General features: G+C 39.9%; 1 long non-coding RNA gene across 1 annotated transcript in view; it reads left to right on the top strand.

Annotated features, from left to right (window-relative positions):
- Window positions 1-22,285, top strand: part of LOC102553498 (uncharacterized) — an 83,409-nt gene that overhangs the window by 38,209 nt on the left and 22,915 nt on the right. The window contains exon 4 of the long non-coding RNA XR_010054068.1: window positions 17,107-17,174. This is a non-coding gene — a long non-coding RNA (uncharacterized LOC102553498). The remainder of the gene's footprint in view (window positions 1-17,106; window positions 17,175-22,285) is intronic.

Below are 22,285 nucleotides of genomic sequence, written 5' to 3'. Positions count from 1 at the left end.
ATTGCTCTGGCTAGAACTTCAAGAACTATATTGAATAAGTAGGGAGAGAGTGGGCAGCATTGTCTAGTCCCTGATTTTAGTAGGATTGTTTCAAGTTTCTCTCCATTTAGTTTAATGTTAGCTACTGGTTTGCTGTATATGGCTTTTACTATGTTTAGGTATGGGCCTTGAATTCCTATTCTTTCTAGGACTTTTATCACGAAGGGGTGTTGAATTTTGTCAAATGCTTTCTCAGCATCTAATGAAATGATCATGTGGTTTTGTTCTTTCAGTTTGTTTATATAATGGATTACGTTGATGGTTTTCTGTATATTAAACCAACCCTGCATGCCTGGGATGAAGCCTGTTAGATCATGGTGGATGATTGTTTTGATGTGCTCTTGGATTCGGTTTGCCAGAATTTTATTGAGTATTTTTGCGTTGATATCCATAAGGGAAATTGATCTGAAATTCTCTTTCTTGGATCTTCCTGTGGTTTAGGAAAAAGAGTAATTGTGGCTTCATAGAAAGAATTTGGTAGCACTCCATCTGTTTCAATTTTGTGGAATAGTTTGGATAGTATTGGTATGACGTCTTCTATGAAGGGCTGATAGAATTCTGCACTTAACCCATCTGGACTTGGGCTGTTTTTGGTTGGGAGACCTTTAATGACTGCTTCTATTTCTTTAGGAGTTATGGGGTTGTTTAAATTGTTTATCTGTTCCTGATTTAACTTCGGTACCTGGGATCTGTCTAGGAAATTGTCCGTTTCCTGCAGACTTTCAAGTTTTGTTGAATATAGGCTTTTATAGTAGGATCTGATGATTTTTTTTAATTTCCTCTGAATCTGTAGTTATGTCTCCCTTTTCATTTCTGATTTTGTTAATTTGGACGCACTCTCTGTGTCCTCTCGTTAGTCTGGCTAAGGGTTTATCTATCTTGTTGATTTTCTCAAAGAACCAACTTTTGGTTCTGTTGATTCTTTCTATGGTCCTTTTTGTTTCTACTTGGTTGATTTCAGCTCTGAGTTTGATTATTTCCTGCCTTCTACTCCTCCTGGGTGTGTTTGCTTCTTTTTGTTCTAGAGCTTTTAGGTGTGCCGTCAAGCTGCTGATATATGCTCTCTCCTGTTTCTTTCTGCAGGCACTCAGAGCTATGAGTTTTCCTCTTAGCACAGCTTTCATTGTGTCCCATAAGTTTGGGTATGTTGTACCTTCATTTTCATTAAATTCTAAGAAGTCTTTAATTTCTTTCTTTATTTCTTCCTTGACCAGGTTATCGTTCAACTTCCATGTATATGTGGGCGTTCTTCCCTTATTGTTATTGAAGACCAGCTTTAGGCTGTGGTGGTCTTATAGGATGCATGGGATTATTTCTATATTTCTGTTTCTGTTGAGGCCTGTTTTTTAACCAAATATATCGTCAATTTTGTAGAAAGTACCATGAAGTGCTGAGAAGAATGTATATCCTTTTGCTTTAGGATAGAATGTTCTATAAATATCTGTTAAGTCCATTTGGTTCATGCCTTGTCTTAGTGTGTCTACGTCTCTGTTTAATTTCTGTTTCCATTACCTGTCCAATGATGAGAGTGGGGTGTTGAAATCTCTTAATATTATTGTGTGAGGTGCAATGTGTGTTTTGAGCTTTAGTAAGGTTTCTTTTATGTATGTAGGTGCCCTTTTATTTGGAGCATAGATATTTAGGATTGAGAGTTCATCTTGGTGTTTTCCTTTGATGTATATGAAGTGTCTTTCCTTATTGTTTTTGATGGAGAATTGGGCTCCGATGATGCCATGTAGTCTTGGTTTCTGTTGCTTGGGTTCCAGCGCTTGACTCTCGCTATTAGGTTTTCTCTGGTGTTACCTTGTTCTGCTATTTCTGACAGTGGCTAGACCGTCCTATAAGCTTGTGTGTTAGGAACGCTGTAGACCTGTTTTCCTGTTTTCTTTCAGCCAGTTATGGGAACAGAGTGTTCTGCTTTCGGGCATGTAGTCTTTCCTGTCTACTGGTCTTCAGTGTTCCTGTGGGCGTGTGTCCTGAATCCACCAGGCAGGTTGCTTGCAGCAGAAAAGTTGGTCTTACCTGTGGTCCCGTGGCTGAAGTTGCTCCTGGGGGGCTGCTTTTGATCTCTCTGTGAGGGTGGCACCAGTGTTCCAGATGGTGCTAGGTGTTTTCCTCTGGAGTCAGAAATGTGGGCAGAGTGTAGTCTCTTCTGGCTTCCCAGGCATGTCTGCCCCTCTGAATATTTAGCTCTCCCTCCATGGGATTTGGGTGCAGGGAGCTTTTGATCAGGTTCCTTCTGAGCCCGGTGGTGTCTGGACCACAGGGGACCTGATGCTCGAATGCCTGGTCTCCCTTTTTGATTTCTTTTTTGTTTCTATTTCCATATTTAGATCCTGGATTATTCTGTTCAATTCCTACCTGTTTTTTGTGTTTTTCTCTAATTTTTTAAGGGATTTTTTTTTGGTGTTTTCTCTTTAAGGGCTTCTACTTGTTTAATTGTGTTGTCCTGTATTTCCTTAAGGAGTTATTTATGTCCTTCTTAAAGTCATCTATTGTCATCATGAGATGTGATTTTTAAATCCAAATCTTGCTTTTCTGGTGTGTTTGGATATCCATTATTTGTTTTGTTGGGAGAACTGGGCTCTGATGATTCCAAGCAGTTTTGTTTTATGTTGCCTATGTTCTTGTACTTGCCTCTTGCCATCAGGTTGTCTCTAGTGTTAGCTTGTCTTGCTGTCAAAGACAGGGACTTCTCCCTCCTGTAAGCCTCTTTGTTAACACTCCTAAAGCCCGGCTTTCTCCCAGTGTGTGGTCTCTCAGGTGTGTTAGTGCTCCTGGTGACTTGCTTTCAGCTCTGGGCACAGACAGAGACCAGAAGGATCCTTTCCCTGACTGCTCCTTGGTTCCTGTGTTCAGAGGGTTCTAGGCAGGTGCCTCTTTGACCAGGAATGAGAGTACAAGTGGTGATCTCCCCTGAGCTCTCAGAATTTTCTGCATTTCTGAGAATCCTGCTCTCTAATCCATGGATTTGGGTACAGAGAACTGTGGGACTGAGTCAGCTTCGGGCACAGGCAGAAACCAGAAGGGTACTGCCAGACTGCTCTTGGGTTCCTGTGTCCTGAGGGCTCCAGAAGTGCCCTTGGAGCAGAAGTGATGGTCTTACCTCTGCTTTCAGGTGTATCAGCATTCCTGGTAACTGGCTTTCAGCTCTGAGCACAGGCAGAAACCAGAACATTTCTCTCCCTGACTGCTCCAAATTTTTATGTCCAGAGGGCTCTGGGTGGGTTCCTCTTGGATCAGGAATGTGAGAAGAAGTGCTGCTCTCCCTTGAGCTCAGGATTGCCCATACTTTCTAGCTGTCATTATTTTTAAATATAATTTTCTTATCTTACTAGCAGTAACCTCCAGTGCAATGTTGAATAGTTGTTATCATAGCTGGCCTTGTTGCTTTCTTCCTGATGGAAAAGAAATTTGTCAGTGAAGCCTATACTGAAGACTAGAAGCATCAAGTCAAGGACATTATCCCCAACTTGTAGCTTGTTAACAGTTTCTGCAGTTAATAATAAATGTATTTCATTAATTGATTTTTGAATCCATTAAAATTACTATTTTATTTATTTTGTGAACGGACCTAATTTCATGGACAGATTTATAAAAATAATAGTTAATGGAGTTTGCATTTCCAGATATCTCCTGTAATGTAGCCCCACCATATTGAGTACTTTTTACACGTTACTAGACTCAGATTGATAATATTTTTTTTTTATTAACTTGAGTATTTCTTATATACATTTCGAGTGTTATTCCCTTTCCCGGTTTCCGGGCAAACATCCCCCTCCCCCCTCCCCTTCCTTATGGGTGTTCCCCTCCCAACCCTCCCCCCATTGCCGCCCTCCCCCCATAGACTAGTTCACTGGGGGTTCAGTCTTAGCAGGACCCAGGGCTTCCCCTTCCACTGGTGCTCTTACTAGGATATTCACTGCTACCTATGGGGTCAGAGTCCAGGGTCAGTCCATGTATAGTCTTTAGGTAGTGGCTTAGTCCCTGGAAGCTCTGGTTGCTTGGCATTGTTGTACTTTTGAGGTCTCGAGCCCCTTCAAGCTCTTCCAGTTCTTTCTCTGATTCCTTCAACAGGGGACCTATTCTAGTTCAGTGGTTTGCTGCTGGCATTCGCCTCTGTATTTGCTGTATTCTGGCTGTGTCTCTCAGGAGCGATCTACATCCGGCTCCTGTCGGTCTGCACTTCTTTGCTTCATCCATCTTGTCTAATTGGGTGGCTGTATATGTATGGGCCACATGTGGGGCAGGCTCTGAATGGGTGTTCCTTCAGTCTCTGTTTTAATCTTTGCCTCTCCCTTCCCTGCCAAGGGTATTCTTTTTCCTCATTTAAAGAAGGAGTGAAGCATTCACATTTTGATCATCCGTCTTGAGTTTCGTTTGTTCTAGGGATCTAGGGTAATTCAAGCATTTGGGCTAATAGCCACTTATCAATGAGTGCATACCATGTATGTCTTTCTGTGATTGGGTTAGCTCACTCAGGATGATATTTTCCACTTCCAACCATTTGCCTACGAATTTCATAAACTCGTTGTTTTTGATAGCTGAGTAATATTCCATTGTGTAGATGTACCACATTTTCTGTATCCATTCCTCTGTTGAAGGGCATCTGGGTTCTTTCCAGCTTCTGGCTATTATAAATAAGGCTGCGATGAACATAGTGGAGCACGTGTCTCTTTTATATGTTGAGGCATCTTTTGGGTATATGCCCAAGAGAGGTATAGCTGGATCCTCAGGCAGTTCAATGTCCAATTTTCTGAGGAACCTCCAGACTGATTTCCAGAATGGTTTTACCAGTCTGCAATCCCACCAACAATGGAGGAGTGTTCCTCTTTCTCCACATCCTCGCCAGCATCTGCTGTCACCTGAGTTTTTGATCTTAGCCATTCTCACTGGTGTGAGGTGAAATCTCAGGGTTGTTTTGATTTGCATTTCCCTTATGACTAAAGATGTTGAACATTTCTTTAGGTGTGTCTCAGCCATTCGGCATTCCTCAGCTGTGAATTCTTTGTTTAGCTCTGAACCCCATTTTTTAATAGGGTTATTTGTTTCCCTGCGGTCTAACTTCTTGAGTTCTTTGTATATTTTGGATATAAGGCCTCTATCTGTTGTAGGATTGGTAAAGATCTTTTCCCAATCTGTTGGTTGCCGTTTTGTCCTAACCACAGTGTCCTTTGCCTTACAGAAGCTTTGCAGTTTTATGAGATCCCATTTGTCGATTCTTGATCTTAGAGCATAAGCCATTGGTGTTTTGTTCAGGAAATTTTTTCCAGTGCCTATGTGTTCCAGATGCTTCCCTAGTTTTTCTTCTATTAGTTTGAGTGTGTATGGTTTGATGTGGAGGTCCTTGATCCACTTGGACTTAAGCTTTGTACAGGGTGATAAGCATGGATCGATCTGCATTCTTTTACATGTTGCCCTCCAGTTGAAGCAGCACCATTTGCTGAAAATGCTATCTTTTTTCCATTGGATGGTTTTGGCTCCTTTGTCAAAAATCAAGTGACCATAGGTGTGTGGGTTCATTTCTGGGTCTTCAATTCTATTCCATTGGTCTATCTGTCTGTCTCTGTACCAATACCATGCAGTTTTTATCACTATTGCTCTGTAATACTGCTTGAGTTCAGGGATAGTGATGCCCCCTGAAGTCCTTTTATTGTTGAGGATAGCTTTAGCTATCCTGGGTTTTTTGTTATTCCAGATGAATTTGCAAATTGTTCTGTCTAACTCTTTGAAGAATTGGATTGGTATTTTGATGGGGATTGCATTGAATCTGTAGATTGCTTTTGGTAAAATGGCCATTTTTACTATATTAATCCTGCCAATCCATGAGCATGGGAGATCTTTCCATCTTCTGAGGTCTTCTTCCATTTCTTTCCTCAGTGTCTTGAAGTTCTTATTGTACAGATCTTTTACTTGCTTGGTTAAAGTCACACCGAGGTACTTTATATTATTTGGGTCTATTATGGAGGGTGTCGTTTCCCTAATTTCTTTCTCGGCTTGTTTCTCTTTTGTATAGAGGAAGGCAACTGATTTATTTGAGTTAATTTTATACCCAGCCACTTTGCTGAAGTTGTTTATCAGCTTTAGTAGTTCTCTGGTGGAACTTTTGGGATCACTTAAATATACTATCATGTCATCTGCAAATAGTGATATTTTGACCTCTTCTTTTCCGATCTGTATCCCCTTGATCTCCTTTTGTTGTCTGATTGCTCTGGCTAGAACTTCAAGAACTATATTGAATAAGTAGGGAGAGAGTGGGCAGCTTTGTCTAGTCCCTGATTTTAGTGGGATTGCTTCAAGTTTCTCTCCATTTAGTTTAATGTTAGCAACTGGTTTGCTGTATATGGCTTTTACTATGTTTAGGTATGGGCCTTGAATTCCTATTCTTTCCAGGACTTTTATCATGAAGGGGTGTTGAATTTTGTCAAATGCTTTCTCAGCATCTAATGAAATGATCATGTGGTTTTGTTCTTTCAGTTTGTTTATATAATGGATCACTTTGATGGTTTTCCGTATATTAAACCATCCCTGCATGCCTGGGATGAAGCCTACTTGATCATGGTGGATGATTGTTTTGATGTGCTCTTGAATTCGGTTTGCCAGAATTTTATTGAGTATTTTTGCGTCGATATTCATAAGGGAAATTGGTCTGAAGTTCTCTTTCTTTGTTGTGTCTTTGTGTGGTTTAGGTATAAGAGTAATTGTGGCTTCGTAGAAGGAATTCGGTAGTGCTCCATCTGTTTCAATTTTGTGGAATAGTTTGGATAATATTGGTATGAGGTCTTCTATGAAGGTTTGATAGAATTCTGCACTAAACCCGTCTGGACCTGGGCTCTTTTTGGTTGGGAGACCTTTAATGACTGCTTCTATTTTATTAGGAGTTATGGGGTTGTTTAACTGGTTTATCTGTTCCTGATTTAACTTCGATACCTGGTATCTGTCTAGGAAATTGTCCATTTCCTGAAGATTTTCAAGTTTTGTTGAATATAGGTTTTTATAGTAAGATCTGATGATTTTTTTGAATTTCCTCTGAATCTGTAGTTATGTCTCCCTTTTCATTTCTGATTTTGTTAATTTGGACGCACTCTCTGTGTCCTCTCGTTAGTCTGGCTAAGGGTTTATCTATCTTGTTGATTTTCTCAAAGAACCAACTTTTGGTTCTGTTGATTCTTTCTATGGTCCTTTTTGTTTCTACTTGGTTGATTTCAGCTCTGAGTTTGATTATTTCCTGCCTTCTACTCCTCCTGGGTGTATTTGCTTCTTTTTGTTCTAGAGCTTTTAGGTGTGCTGTCAAGCTGCTGACATATGCTCGTTCCTGTTTCTTTCTGCAGGCACTCAGCGCTATGAGTTTTCCTCTTAGCACAGCTTTCATTGTGTCCCATACGTTTGGGTATGTTGTATCTTCATTTTCATTAAATTCTAAAAAGTTTTTAATTTCTTTCTTTATTTCTTCCTTGACCAGGTTATCATTGAGTAGAGCATTGTTCAATTTCCACGTATATGTGGGCATTCTTCCCTTATTGTTATTGAAGACCAGTTTTAGGCCGTGGTGGTCCGATAGCACGCATGGGATTATTTCTATCTTTCTGTACCTGTTGAGGCCCGTTTTTTGACCAATTATATGGTCAATTTTGGAGAAAGTACCATGAGGAGCTGAGAAGAAGGTATATCCTTTTGCTTTATGATAGAATGTTCTATAAATATCTGTTATGTCCATTTGGCTCATGACTTCTCTTAGTCTGTCGACATCACTGTTTAATTTCTGTTTCCATGATCTGTCTATTGATGAGAGTGGTGTGTTGAAATCTCCCACTATTATTGTGTGAGGTGCAATGTGTGCTTTGAGCTTTAGTAAGGTTTCTTTTACCTATGTAGGTGCCCTTGTATTTGGGGCATAGATATTCAGGATTGAGAGTTCATCTTGGTGGATTTTTCCTTTGATGAATATGAAGTGTCCTTCCTTATCTTTTTTGATGACTTTTAGTTGGAAATTGATTTTATTTGATATTAGAATGGCTACTCCAGCTTGCTTCTTCTGACCATTTGCTTGGAAAGTTGTTTTCCAGCCTTTCACTCTGAGGTAGTGTCTGTCTTTGTCTCTGAGGTGTGTTTCCTGTAGGCAGCAGAATGCAGGGTCCTCGTTGCGTATCCAGTTTGTTAATCTATGTCTTTTTATTGGGGAGTTGAGGCCATTGATATTGAGAGATATTAAGAAATAGTGATTATTGCTTCCCTTTATATTCATATTTGGATGTGAGGTTATGTTTGTGTGCTTTCATTCTCTTTGTTTTGTTGCCAAGACGATTAGTTTCTTGCTTCTTCTAGGGTATAGCTTGCCTCCTTATGATGCGCTTTACCATTTATTATCCTTTGTAGTGCTGGATTTGTAGAAAGATATTGTGTAAATTTGGTTTTGTCATGGAATATCTTGGTTTCTCCATCAATGTTAATTGAGAGTTTTGCTGGATACAGTAACCTGGGCTGGCATTTGTGTTCTCTTAGGGTCTGTATGACATCAGTCCAGGATCTTCTGGCCTTCATAGTTTCTGGCGAGAAGTCTGGTGTGATTCTGATAGGTCTCCCTTTATATGTTACTTGACCATTTCCCCTTACTGCTTTTAATATTCTTTCTTTATTTTGTGCGTTTGGTGTTTTGACAATTATGTGACGGGAGGTGTTTCTTTTCTGGTCCAATCTATTTGGAGTTCTGTAGGCTTCTTGTATGTCTATGGGTATCTCTTTTTTTAGGTTAGGGAAGTTTTCTTCTATGATTTTGTTGAAGATATTTACTGGTCCTTTGAGCTGGGAGTCTTCACTCTCTTCTATACCTATTATCCTTAGGTTTGATCTTCTCATTGAGTCCTGGATTTCCTGTATGTTTTGGACCAGTAGCTTTTTCTGCTTTACATTATCTTTGACAGTTGAGTCAATGATTTCTATGGAATCTTCTGCTCCTGAGATTCTCTCTTCCATCTCTTGTATTCTGTTGGTGAAGCTTGTATCTACAGCTCCTTGTCTCTTCTTTTGGTTTTCTATATCCAGGGTTGTTTCCATGTGTTCTTTCTTGATTGCTTCTATTTCCATTTTTAATTCCTTCAACTGTTTGATTGTGTTTTCCTGGAATTCTTTCAGGGATTTTTGTGTCTCCTCTCTATGGGCTTCTACTTGTTTATTTATGTTTTCCTGGAATTCTTTCAGGGATTTTTGTGTCTCCTCTCTATGGGCTTCTACTTGTTTATTTATGTTTTCCTGGAATTCTTTCAGGGATTTTTGCGATTCTTTCAGGGATTTTTGCGATTCCTCTCTGTAGGCTTCTACTTGTTCTCTAAGGGAGTTCTTCACGTCTTTCTTGAAGTCCTCCAGCATCATGATCAAAAATGATTTTGAAACTAGATCTTGCTTTTCTGGTGTGTTTGGATATTCCATGTTTGTTTTGATGGGAGAATTGGGCTCCGATGGTGCCATGTAGTCTTGTTTTCTGTTGCTTGGGTTCCTGCGCTTGCCTCTCGCCATCAGATTATCTCTAGTGTTACTTTGTTCTGCTATTGCTGACAGTGGCTAGACTGTCCTATAAGCCTGTGTGTCAGGAGTGCTGTAGACCTGTTTTCCTCTCTTTCAGTCAGTTATGGGGACAGAGTGTTCTGCTTTCAGGCGTGTAGTTTTTCCTCTCTACAGGTCTTCAGCTGTTCCTGTGGGCCTGTGTCTGGAGTTCACCAGGCAGCTTTCTTGCAGCAGAAAATTTGGTCTTACCTGTGGTCCTGAGGCTCAAGTTCGCTTGTGGGGTGCTGCCCACGGGCTCTCTGCAGCGGCAGCAACCAGGAAGACCTGTGCCGCCCCTTCCGGGAGCTTTAGTGCACCAGGGTTCCAGATGGTCTTTGGCTTTTTCCTCTGGCGTCCGAGATGTGTGTGCAGGGAGCAGTCTCTTCTGGTTTCCCAGGCTTGTCTGCCTCTCTGAAGGTTTAGCTCTCCCTCCCACGGGATTTGGGTGCAGAGAACTGTTTATCCAGTCTGTTTCTTTCAGGTTCCTGCGGTGTCTCAGGCAGGGGTCCTGCCGCTCCTGGGCCCTCCCCCACGGGAGCCCAGAGGCCTTATACAGTTTCCTCTTGGGCCAGGGATGTGGGCAGGGGTGAGCAGAGTTGGTGGTCTCTTCTGCTCTGCAGCCTCAGGAGTGCCCACCTGACCAGGCGGTTGGGTCTCTCTCTCACCGGGTCTGGGAGCAGAGAGCTGCTGCGGGCCAGGATCCGCGGGAGATTGATAATATTTTGGTTAACATTTTTAAGTTTGTATTCTTGGAACAGTTTTTACTGTGCATTTTAAAAAAATCCTTGATGCCAATCTACTGTAATTTTCAGGGTCAACTAGTAATGTTAATATCTAAGATGGTAGGAAAATGGAGTAAGAAAATAAATCATGGTGGTTGCAATTATTAATGGCAGAATATTACATTCATTTAAGAACAAATACATATATTTGTACATACACACTAACATATGAATATACATAGAGACACATGAATACATTCATACACACACACACAGAGGGGAGGAAGCACATTTCTTGATAACTATCATGTACTTTCTACATTTCAAGTGTTATTACAAATGCTCTGTAAAGCCTTCAACAACCTCTAACCATCAGTTGTGGTCCAAATATGAAGAGGCTCCCATAAACCTGCAAGTTTGAACAGTTGCTCCCCTGCTGCTGGCACTATTTGGGTAGGGTGTGGAATCTTTAGAGGATGGAGCCTCACTATATCATTAAGGGTATTGATTGCCTGTTTTGTATAACTGAGGATGCAGTGACCTACTGGTCTCTTGCTCTGGGCTTTATCTTCCCTGTCATACATTCTATGTATGCTCTCCCAATTTAAGCCAGAATAAACTTGTCTTTTTTATAAAATACTGTGTGTCACACACACACACACACACACACACACACACACATACACACACACATACACACACCATCCTTAGCTATCATGGGAATAGAAATTAATACTACACTGAAGTTCCTGCTTACCTTAGTCACAATCACCATCATTTAGAAAATAAGCCACAATAAATGCTGTTGACAAGGATAGGGAAAAAACTTACTGCTGATAAAAATGTAAATTACTGTAGCCACAATGCAACTTATTATTCTAATTTAAAAAAATGGTATGATCCAAATATAACACTCCTGGACATATACATTCAAAAGAATTGAAGTTTAGTTTCATCTGGTGATACGTATATACCTGCATTTATCAACAGATCCTTCACAGCAGCTCAGTTATAGCACAAGCCTTGGTGCACACTACATGGACAATGCATTTTCTATATACAAGGGCATTTTATTCAGTAAGGAATAAAACATCAACAATCACAATTAACAATCAACAATTCAGTTAAAAATGAGGCATGGAATTCAATAGAATTCTCAAATATGAAACATGGACACAAATAATTTTTAAAATGTTCAATATCCTTGGCTACTGGGAAAATGCAAACTAAACAATAGCTAACACCAAGAAAGCGAATGATGACAAATGCTGCTGAGGATATGGGGGAAGGGAAGCACTTACTCACTGCTGATGGGAATAAAAACAGGTAAATCGCAGTGAAAGCCCGTGTGGAGGTTCCTGGAAAAGGTAGAGGTAGATTTGTCACAGGACCCAACTTCTTGTGTGCACTTCAATTCCTACTCTAGAGAGACCTGCTCAGCTATTTTCACTGCTGTTCTATACACAATATCCAGGAAATGGAAACCACTCATTCAACTGATAAATGGTATAATTAACCTGGGATAATGAGAAAGCATTTACATATGGAATATTATTCAGTGGTCAAGAAAAACAAGATTATGAAACCTTAAGTGGATGAAGCCAGAAACAACCATTTTAAATGAGGCAGCCCAAACACAGAAAGAAAAATATTACATGTTTTCTTTCATTTATGGACATTAACTTGGACTCCTCAGTTATATGTGTTTTATTTGAAATACCATCTAAGATTAGGAAATTAGAAGAATGTTACGTGGGATGCTTTCAAGGGAGGAGAGAGAGAGTGCAGTGGCAATAAAGGGTTAAAGTGGAATCATGGAATTAAAATAAGTAAACTGGGGTAGGACATTGGATAGAGGAAACAATGCAGGAAGGACAACTAACACTAAAGACAGTCTTATGGAAACTTACTACTGTAAAAGCTTCCTTAATTATGCAAAGGCACACAGATAAAAATAATTGCTGGAGTGAAGGCTAAACTATTATGAATAATGGATGCTCTTCTCACCAATAACCCCAAGCCATCATTCAGTATTTACTATGTTCCAACTGGCTTGCTCTTAACTCCAATTAGGCAGCCCTCTGGGCCATGTTCTCCTGGCCCCTAACCCATGGTAGCTCTCTTTTTCCTGGACGTCTCTAGCCCCATGGCAGCTCTGCTTCCTTTCTTCTCTCCTCATTTTCTCTTCTCTCTAAGTTTGTGAAAACCTTAACAAGAGCTATACCTCTTCTCCTTAGCTATTGGTTACTGACATATTTATTTACCAATTAGAATTAATTGGGAGCAGGGTCACTCAATGTCTTAAGTGTGGACTCTCTTGTTTGTGGGGGAAACAGTTTTGGGGGATCCAAATTAGCATTAGAATATAAATAACATTCAGCCAACCCACTACATTTTCCCTTTTGTCCAATTAAATAGCTCTTTTCTCTCAGATTTAAGTTGAACATAATTTTAACAATTATGCACATTATAAAGTATGATATTTACTTATGACATCAATTCTAGTATACTTGGCAATTTAAAGTATTCTACCATCTACCCTAACTTAAAGAGTTTACAATTCTATACCTAAATCATGTTTGATTTCAAATTGTATCCTGAAAACCATCTTTTCAAATTTAGAATATCTTCAATGTTAAACAACTTAGGTTTAATTGTGAGACTACAACTAATCTTCAACTCTGTCAGAGATTTGAGAAGGACACAACTTCCAAAACTTAAGACAATTGACAGAGATGGTTGACTGTAGGCAGTCCCCAATATTCATTGTAAGGCTGGAGCATCTATAGTTTGGCCCTGAACATCTGACAGACCTTAAGTGAAGCAGAAACTATGAAGGACTAACTTATGCTATACTGGCAGAGCTTAGCAACCAACTATCCTGCATCCGTTTGTGCCTTTTGGATAGCATTCTATCTGCAGATGAAATTAGGCTATTTCTTGCTCAGTTACTGGCTGACCACAATTGAAGTTACTCCAAATGAAGGTATTAATACTCATCTGCTTCCTTGAAGTGGAATGGGAGTACTGTCATGAGCAGACCTTTTAATAATGAAATTATTTTAAATGTCATATCCTGTAGATCTTTGATACCTTTGAAGACAATCTATCCATATATAGCATAACTAAGTTGTTAAAGATTGATATTTTTAGCTATTTACTATATGAATTACCTCAAAAACACTTTATTGTAATTATCTCAATTAGAATCTAATATGACCATAAGTTTACCATCTGACTATATAACTTGAATTACTTAATCATCCTAAACAGTTTGTAATAACAGCTATTAAAAGGACTCTAAGCCTTATATTCTTAAATGAGTTGCATAGGCAAAATGGCTATCTAATAGTGACAAAATTAATTTTATGTTTGTATTAATATACAAAGATTTATACCAATACTTAAACCAGTATCAATATATAAATTCCCTACCAATGTAAGAAAATATAATTTCAATTCTGCATCAAAATGTAAAGATTTCTATCATTGTAAGATTATGGCTATACAATGTTTTAAGAGTAAATTTAGTAGCACGTGCTTATTAGTTTAATTTCTATAATATTACTATAACCCCATTTTTCCTTTTAACCCACTTCCCTTTACCTAAGAAAGAATGATAGAGAAGAGAGAAGGAAAGATAGAAACCCCTGAGTCTAAGCTCTTTGTTTAGTTTCCTCCATGTCCAAAATTACAGTCATTTCAAATTATCTATAATTTTGACAACATATGTACAATTTATAGAAATAACCAAAACCAGACATGCATAAGACTTGTGCGAGTTCTGCCAGACAAAATCCCAGCATGGAGAGAAACATGGACTTAAAGTCCCACTCCTAGCTGAGAAGATATTACAATTCGTAGCTGCTGGGAGAGGGACAGTCAGTTTCCTTTTTCTTTTTCTTTTTCTTTTTCTTTTTCCTTTCTTTGAGTCAGTTTTCTTTATGGTCCATCACACTCTAGCGAAAGACACAATCCAAAAAGTATATATGAACCACCAATTGGATTTGAAAGGTTTAAAACAGAAACTTCAAGGCTAGGTGGGCAGGAAAGTAGGTTGGTCTAGGAGGAATTGAGAGGCAGGGTATGATTGTGATCAAAGTACACTGTAGAAAATACTTAAAGAACTACTCTGAAATTGCCAAAAGGAGACAAGAACCTCATATTTATTTGATATGTGTTGTTTAGCTACTGTTCTATTGCTGTGATGAAAGACTGTATCCAAAAGCAACTTTGGGAAGAAAAGCTTTATTTGGCGTACACTGTTTATTATTAAAGAAAGTCAGGTCAGGAACTTGAACACAGGAAATGATGCAGAGGCCATGGAGAGGTGTTGCATACTGGTCTGCTCAGCCTGCTTTCTTACAGAACCCAGGACCACTAGCCCGGGGGTACTGTCTCCTATGATGGACAGGGCCCTCTTGCGTCTGTCACTAATAAGGAAATGTTTTACAGACTTGCTTTCAGCATTTTTTGGAGAGGCATTTTCTCAGCTGATGTTCCCTCCTCTTTGATGACCACAGCTTGTGTCCAGTTGACATAAAACTAACCAGCCAATGCTTAAACTACAAAAACAAGGAAGGTGTGAAACACAAAAAGGGAGCATTACTGAGATATAGTGGGGGAAGTGGAATGGGAGAGGGATTAAGAATACTACAGGGGATAAATACTATCAAAGCACATCAACATTGCACATATATATGAAATGCCCAATTAATTTGATATCTGAAAAAGCATAATGACTCCTTGATGCTGTTCAGTAAACTGTGCTTAGGAGTTATAGTGTAGGGTTTGAAGATCAGCTTGAATTTTGTTCAGGATTGCCCTTGAAGTAGTTGGTTTTACTTAGTAGCTAGTAAACACAGGGGACTATGACCCAGACATAGAATAGAATGTCAAACTAGATAAATTATCTCTTCCTCTACACTGTTCCCTCATCACTGACTGTTATTCCAAACTGCTCTTACTGAGTGTAAGGTTTTGTTCCAACATCTTTTCTGCCTACATTTACTTGGAATGGTACTACTCATTCTGTCAAGAGACCTCTCTGGGACAGTGCATATCAATCACAAGTTAACCATGGTTGTTGTTAGGACTCTAGAACCTCAAGCATTTGATTCAGTGCAATAGTCTTTCCTCGAGACCTTCGGGTTAAGTGTCATACTTCAAACTCATTCTGTAGGGATGGTTCTGATGTTGTCCTATTCCTCAGTTGGTTCTTTATCTGTGAGTAAAGACCCCATGGGCCAATTGTTGGGTGGTAGGAACAGGCAGAACTTCCAGGTTCCTGGAGGAAAAGAGACAGGTGCAAAGGAAAGAGAGAGAGTTTGCCATGCTTCTGAGGGAGGAAAGGAACAGCCATGTGAGAACTCGAAATTGAGTGGCCACACAGGCCGCTTCTACAGGTGGATGATCAGTAGAGTTTAGAAGGGACAAGATGAACTGTGTAATTAAAGTTTGTGTCAGGTTGGAGGTGAAGAGATAAGAATATTGCCAAGGGCATGCTTTTCTAGGTTGGAGATAGTAACGCTCAGCAATTGTGCCAAGAAGGCAAGTTGAAAATAAACAACCCCTGTGTGTGTCTTTTATCCATGGATTCAAGGGAAGCAGGGTAGGGGCTAGTAGTGTAGTAAGTTCTAGAGCTTAGACAGGGTAGCAAAAGCTATGCACAACACTTTGTATATTTATGTAAACATAACTTTTATTCTGCTGTATTGTTGTCTGGGAGGCTTACTGACTCTGTCTGCTAACCTAGACCTAGTACTGGAACTTTTTAGACTACATACAACCAAATTTAGGCCTAGAATGTTCTAGCCTCTGAGACTTGCTGCTGAATAAACTCATCCTTTCTTGTTTTTTTCTGTACTCAAGCTGGCTGGCCAACTCAGCTGTATTGGCTCTTACTCCTCTCCTAACTGACTCATTCAATCTGGATTTTTCTCTTGCCCTCTGAATTGCTCTGCTTGGCCTCATATTAATTCTAGGACTCTTTTATAATTTTTGTCTCCTCTTTATTCTCTTTCTTGTTCTGTCTTTGCCTGTGCCTTGCTTGCTCTCTCTTCAATCTGTCTTTGGAAAACTCTCCCAGTAAAACTGCCTCCTTCTCCCTCTCCGTGCTGCTTTACTTTTCCTCTCACCTCAACTGTATTGCTCTCCATGAACGTTGCTGTATTCCTATACTGCAGTTTCTTTCTCTTGTACTGTCTGTCTCTCTCGTAAGTAACTTCCCTGTCCTCTCTGGTCTTGTGGGAGTTGGGTATATACTAGTCCAACTTTTTCTGTGACTCACTAGTTATCACTTTCAAACATGGGTGCTTCCTTCTACAAATCAGCTTTGTCTTCATTGCTTGGGATTAGAGGTGTTTGCTAACGGTGAGGCACACGATAACACAATCCCAGTGTTCACACTGTGATCTATGTCCTGCAACATATCTAGGTGGCACCAACTCTCTGTACAGGAAACTAGACCTGGTATGGCATTCAAGGTAAAGTTGTGAAGTGAGAAATAAGGAAAGAGATGTACCTGGGTTTTCAGGTAATTGCTTTATTTTCTGTCTTCAGTGGCAAAAAAGGTGAATTTTTCTTCTTTCCACTCCCAAGCAATACACTTCCACAACTGCCCCAAGAAAAATAATTTGTCACTTCCTCATTGGCAGCAAAGTCCTGGAGTCCAGATGAAAATAACCTTTCTTATTTTAATAAGCACTTGGTCTATAATTGCAGAATCCTTTCCTTTCCTCATTTATGAAACATTCATGAAATAAAGAACTGTTTTCCTGACGGATGTTTAACTCTTTCTCCACAGTCGTGCCAGTGATTGGAGGGAAATGGGCAGGAGGTGCAGCTTAGACGGATGCTGATCTGCATGCTGGGGTAAGCAGGCCTAATCACAGCACATTTGCAAGGAGGCCTTTAAAGATCTGATAATAAACTTGAATCTTTCTTGACTCAAATTCTGCAGGAGGCATCAAAGAGACTGTATCTACCGCTCCCCTTAATATCGCTTTCTAAGAGTCATGCATTTTACGTAATCATGAGGACAGGGCACTTTTAAAGGAACTATAAAAGGACATGATTCATATGCTTGATCACAGCAGTTCCTGTTTAATGGAGATTTTATATTTGAATAATTTCTCTCAGTTTGTCTTCTTGGCAAATACATTTTTGATTGGTAATAAATGATACCAGCTATTTACTCTCTGGCCTACAGACTAATCTGATACAAACTTCTGTCTTTTATGTGTGGCCTGGATTGGTGTTTTAAAAATCACCTAGGGATACTGCAGAAGAAATTGTCTGACATGCCACCTGAGGAGATAATGTGATGAAGCTGCAGACAGTGGATGCAGTAGTCACTCTGGCAGTTATGGGCTATGAGAAAAACAAGTTTCTTTTTTGTGTGTGAGAACAGTGACAGAAATTTCTTTTCTATTTTCTATATTGTCTCTCCAAAACTGATTTGCAAACTCTCTTAAAAATTCTATTTACCAGTTTTGAGATGATGATGGTGATGGTGATAGTGATGATGATGATGTTGATGATGGTGGTGGTGGTGGTGATGATGATGATGATTAGAGATAGGATCTCATTTTGAAGCTCAGAATGTTCTGGAGCTCCCTCTGTATATCAAACTGGCTTTAAACTAACACAAATTCTCCTGCTTTAGCTTCTCTGGTACTAAGACTACAGACTTAAGACATTATGCCTATGTCAATTTTAAAAATCTTTATGGTTGTAGAGATTGATCAGCAATTAAAAGTATAGGTTACTCTTCTAGAGGACCTAGATTCTGTTCCCAGTAGCCAAATGGTGGCTCATAACCGTCTGAGCTGTTCCAGAGAATTCAATGACCTCTCCTGGTCTCCATGGGCACCAGTCACACACAGTATATAGACACATATTATGCAAGCTATCCATGCACATAAAATAAAAATAAGCAAATACATCTTTACAGGATGGAGAAAAACACATCTTTATAAAGTTGGGAATCATTGGTAGTGGTAGAACATCTGCCCAGCTTATACAAGGCTCTGGCTTGAATTCCTGTATCACACATATCAGCACCCCGCCTCCCAATCTTTGTGAACATTCTTCCAAATGTACATGTATTTAAAGACAAATATTAATAGACTCCCCAAGTAAACTAATGGAAATATAGGAACGGTTAACTTAATATTTAATATAGAGCACAGATTATTGATGATTAATGATTACCTCAGTGTTCCATAATCCTCACAGTTGGCTACTGACACCTGGCTTCCACCTACCTAGAAGTTACTAGGTGATACTATTACGGAAGCACCAAGCACCAATATCTTGCCTGTACATCCCATGGAATCTTCACAATACAAATAAAAGGTATTTTATAGTCCTTTTATATGTAAAAAATCTTGGACTAAGACTAAATTAAGAAGCTTGATAAGGCAACCAGGGTAAAAGTGCTAGCCGTAGGGCATTAACCCAGGCATTCTGATTTCAAAACAAGGTATTTAACCAGATGTTCTGCATCTGTCCAGCTCCAGTAGAAAACAAGGCAGTTAAGCTTATTTCCATTGTCTTTAAAGGAGAGGATGTTACTGAGCCATTAGACTTGAGAAGCTCTTTCCAGAGCAGCACTCCTTAGCTTTAGTGCCATAGAGGCAAATGATTGGTCTGCATTAAATTGCATACAAAATGCATTATAATTCATAGGCTACTAATTTTCATACACACACACACACACACAGACACACACACACACACACACACACACACACACACACACAAGTGATTTAAATATGGATTAGGAGAAAGTCCAAAATGGCAATGTGGCCAGCATATATCCTGGAACTAGACTGCTTGGGTTCAAACACCAAGTATGCCACTTTTTATCTGAGTAGCCTCAGTTAATATGGAGCCTTTGTGTCTTACTTCTTTAATATTTCTAATCACTGTTAGGGATTAGGCTCAGTTAGAAGAGTGCTTGATTAGCATTCATAACTGACTCTGCGTTTGATCTGGCCTGTTAGCATATGGCTGCCATTCCAATACTCTGGAGGTTGAGGAAGGACGTTCAGAGGTGTGAAGTCATCTCAGCTGCATAGTGTAGGCTGCATGAAGTTGTGTCTCTTTCAGCAAATAGCTATGTCATAAATCATTGGTGATGACACCATAAACTAAAACTTACATAACAGTTAAACGACTTTCTGCTTCTAACAGGAATCATGTGCTTTGTTTCCTTGGATACAAAAAACCCACTGTAGAAGAGACTATCCACAGATCTTTCATATGCCTTTAATCCCACACCTTGGAGGCAGAGACAGGCAGATCTCTGTGATTTCAAGATCAAGTCTAGTCTACAAAGAGAATTGCAGGACAGCCAGGGCTACACACAGAAACTTGTCTTGAGAAACAAAACCAACCAAGCAACCAAACAAAAAGAATCATGGCTGTAGGTGGACTTAAAGACCCATCGTGCTTAGTTCTCTGATTCCAGGTCTGGATCCTTCTATTTATACTTCTCAATGTCACCCAGCATGTAGCTCTCAGAGGAGGGAGAAGCTGCCTGTCAGAGTAATAGGGGTTCACATGCAAAGCATTTACACTCAGGGACTGAACTAAAGTCAATAAAAGCATGACTCCATCTCGGTAGAGTAAAATCTCCTGTAAAGGAAAAGATGACGGAGAAAACAGGCATTGACAAAGATATTACTCAAGGGAAGGCAGAGAGAGCCCAGCACAGTTTCCCTTTGTTTCTTAATTTATTCATTTCAAACACTGTACTTTCACCTTACTTCTGAATATCAATAAATAATTTCATGCTAAGTGAATACTGAGCTCAGATTCTACATTAATTGCTATCTCTCTTCTCAAATGAAAACTGTTCTCTGCTGTGTGTGCTGCTTGACAAGCACAAGACTCATTTATATTCACAATTCTGCTGCAGCATACTGAAAGCCATTTCTTGGCAGCCCAGGGTAATTGCAGATAAAAAGGCTTCCAGAGGACTTCCCTCCCTACAGGAAAATGAGGAAGGATGCAGCTGACAGTTGTAGAGAATTCTATCTCAGTCCAACGAGGCAATAATAAAAGGCAAGAAAGACCAGTTAGCTGTTTCCTATGTCATGAGAATTAGGAGGTCCTAGGATTTTCTAACACACACACACACACATACAGAGAGAGAGAGAGAGAGAGAGAGAGAGAGAGAGAGAGAGAGAGAGAGAGAGAGAGAATCCCCTACCCTACCCTATCCCCATACCAGTTCAAGAAGTTTAGAACAGAGACAAATCGAAGCCGCGGGTCACTCAGGCACTGGCACCTTAAGGCTAAGAACAGAGGCAGGTTTCTGGATAAACCTCTCGTGGGCAAACTGAGAGGTTCCTATGTGATTTAATCAAAGAGCCTCAACAATATGTGGGAACTGTATGCAGTGACACACAAAAAAAATACCAAGCATTTCCTACATATATTCTCCTTGTCTTTGAAAGGACAACACAGGAATGAAAAAAGGAAAACCATGTCTGACATACCCTCTAGACCAAGTCCTGCCTTCCAGTAAATGTGACATCTCAGAGGAGAGTGTCAACATTGCCTTCTCTTAGCAGAATACTTTGTAGGTAGGATGGCGCCTTCCTCAGCACCCAGACCACATTCCCCCCCACCCCACATTCCATAAGCTGCAGACACATAAGGGAGGGCAGCCACTGTTCAACATTTTTCAATGATAACATTCCAAATATGACCCCTCTTTAAGACCCGTGCTTCTCCGGATTCAGTGTGTATTCACAATCAGGAGGTTTCCTGTATGGAGTCACTGCGGTAATGGGTCTAGAAAAGGCCTGGTGCTGCAGTGCTACTGATTGGAAAGACACTTGTAGAAATGGGATTGAGTTTTAAGAGCTGCTATTTGTGAACCTTGGAATACTCTAAGGGCCTTTAAAATGCTGTCTGGCATTGTCCTCAGAAATGCCACTTTCTGGGATAAAAACTAAGACTATAAACCCTCCCACATAGCTCAGTATTTGTTCTGTTTGGGCTCTCTTCTACCATTCCTGTGACCAAATAGCATTAACACTCTCTTTCATTTATCTCTCTCCCTCACTTTTTTTCCTATATGGTAAGCAGATTCACCTTGGGTCAGTCCAGCGTCTGTCATTCCCTTTCTTCATTTTTGGTGCTAGGCTTCTCTGGAGAAAATAAGGTAATCACATCTAACTATGTGTCAGCATGGGTGTGTTACAAATGAGCATCTCAGATTTCTGTTGGGCCCAGAGCCTTTCCTATTGTCATTACACAGACATGGTTTGCGTGTGTGTGTGTGTGTGTGTGTGTGTGTGTGTGTGTCTGTGAGCTGTCACCTGTACTTTCTCTTATGCCAGGCCTTTTTCTCTATTTTTTAAAGATCTCTTAATATCTTGAAATTAATATAAACGGTGTTTCCATGGGAACATTTGGCAAGGTGTGGAAGAGTCAGATAGCTGTGGTGATACCTATATAGAGTACAGGCCTAGATGTGTATTGTTAACCTTCCCACAGTGCCAGGAATGCCTGTCACCAAGAGCAGAATCTCAGGCTTCAGGAGTATCAGTGTTGAGAAATCTGTTAGCATTCCACTAATTAAATCTGCAACTCAGAATGAAGTCAGAGCCCACTATCCTCTCTCATAAAACCCACCCATGAAATTTCTCACTGTTGATTTAGTTTCTGTGGACAAGCCAGTTATCTGCAGGAGACCTCATGCTCATATTCCACCCCCAGTTCTCCTAATATGCCTGGCAGCTATGACATCCAAATGCAAGTCCTCATTTTTTTCATGGAATTATTAATGTGAAAAACCATTCTCAATTATATGTAATGTACTATGCAAAGTAGACAGACAGGAAGTAAAGCAGAGTAAACCAGATGCATCCTCTGGATAATCAGTCATGACGTCCAGTTGAGAGGAACTATCTTAGTTCTAAATAATTGCAAAATGGAGCCAGTGTAGAGCAAGCCTCTCACTATTG

The sequence above is a fragment of the Rattus norvegicus genome, chromosome 8, assembly GCF_036323735.1.
Source record: "Rattus norvegicus strain BN/NHsdMcwi chromosome 8, GRCr8, whole genome shotgun sequence".
Classification (NCBI taxonomy): Eukaryota; Metazoa; Chordata; class Mammalia; order Rodentia; family Muridae; genus Rattus; species Rattus norvegicus.
Note: the sequence above shows the minus strand (reverse complement) of the source record. Positions and strands in the feature narration are given on the sequence as shown.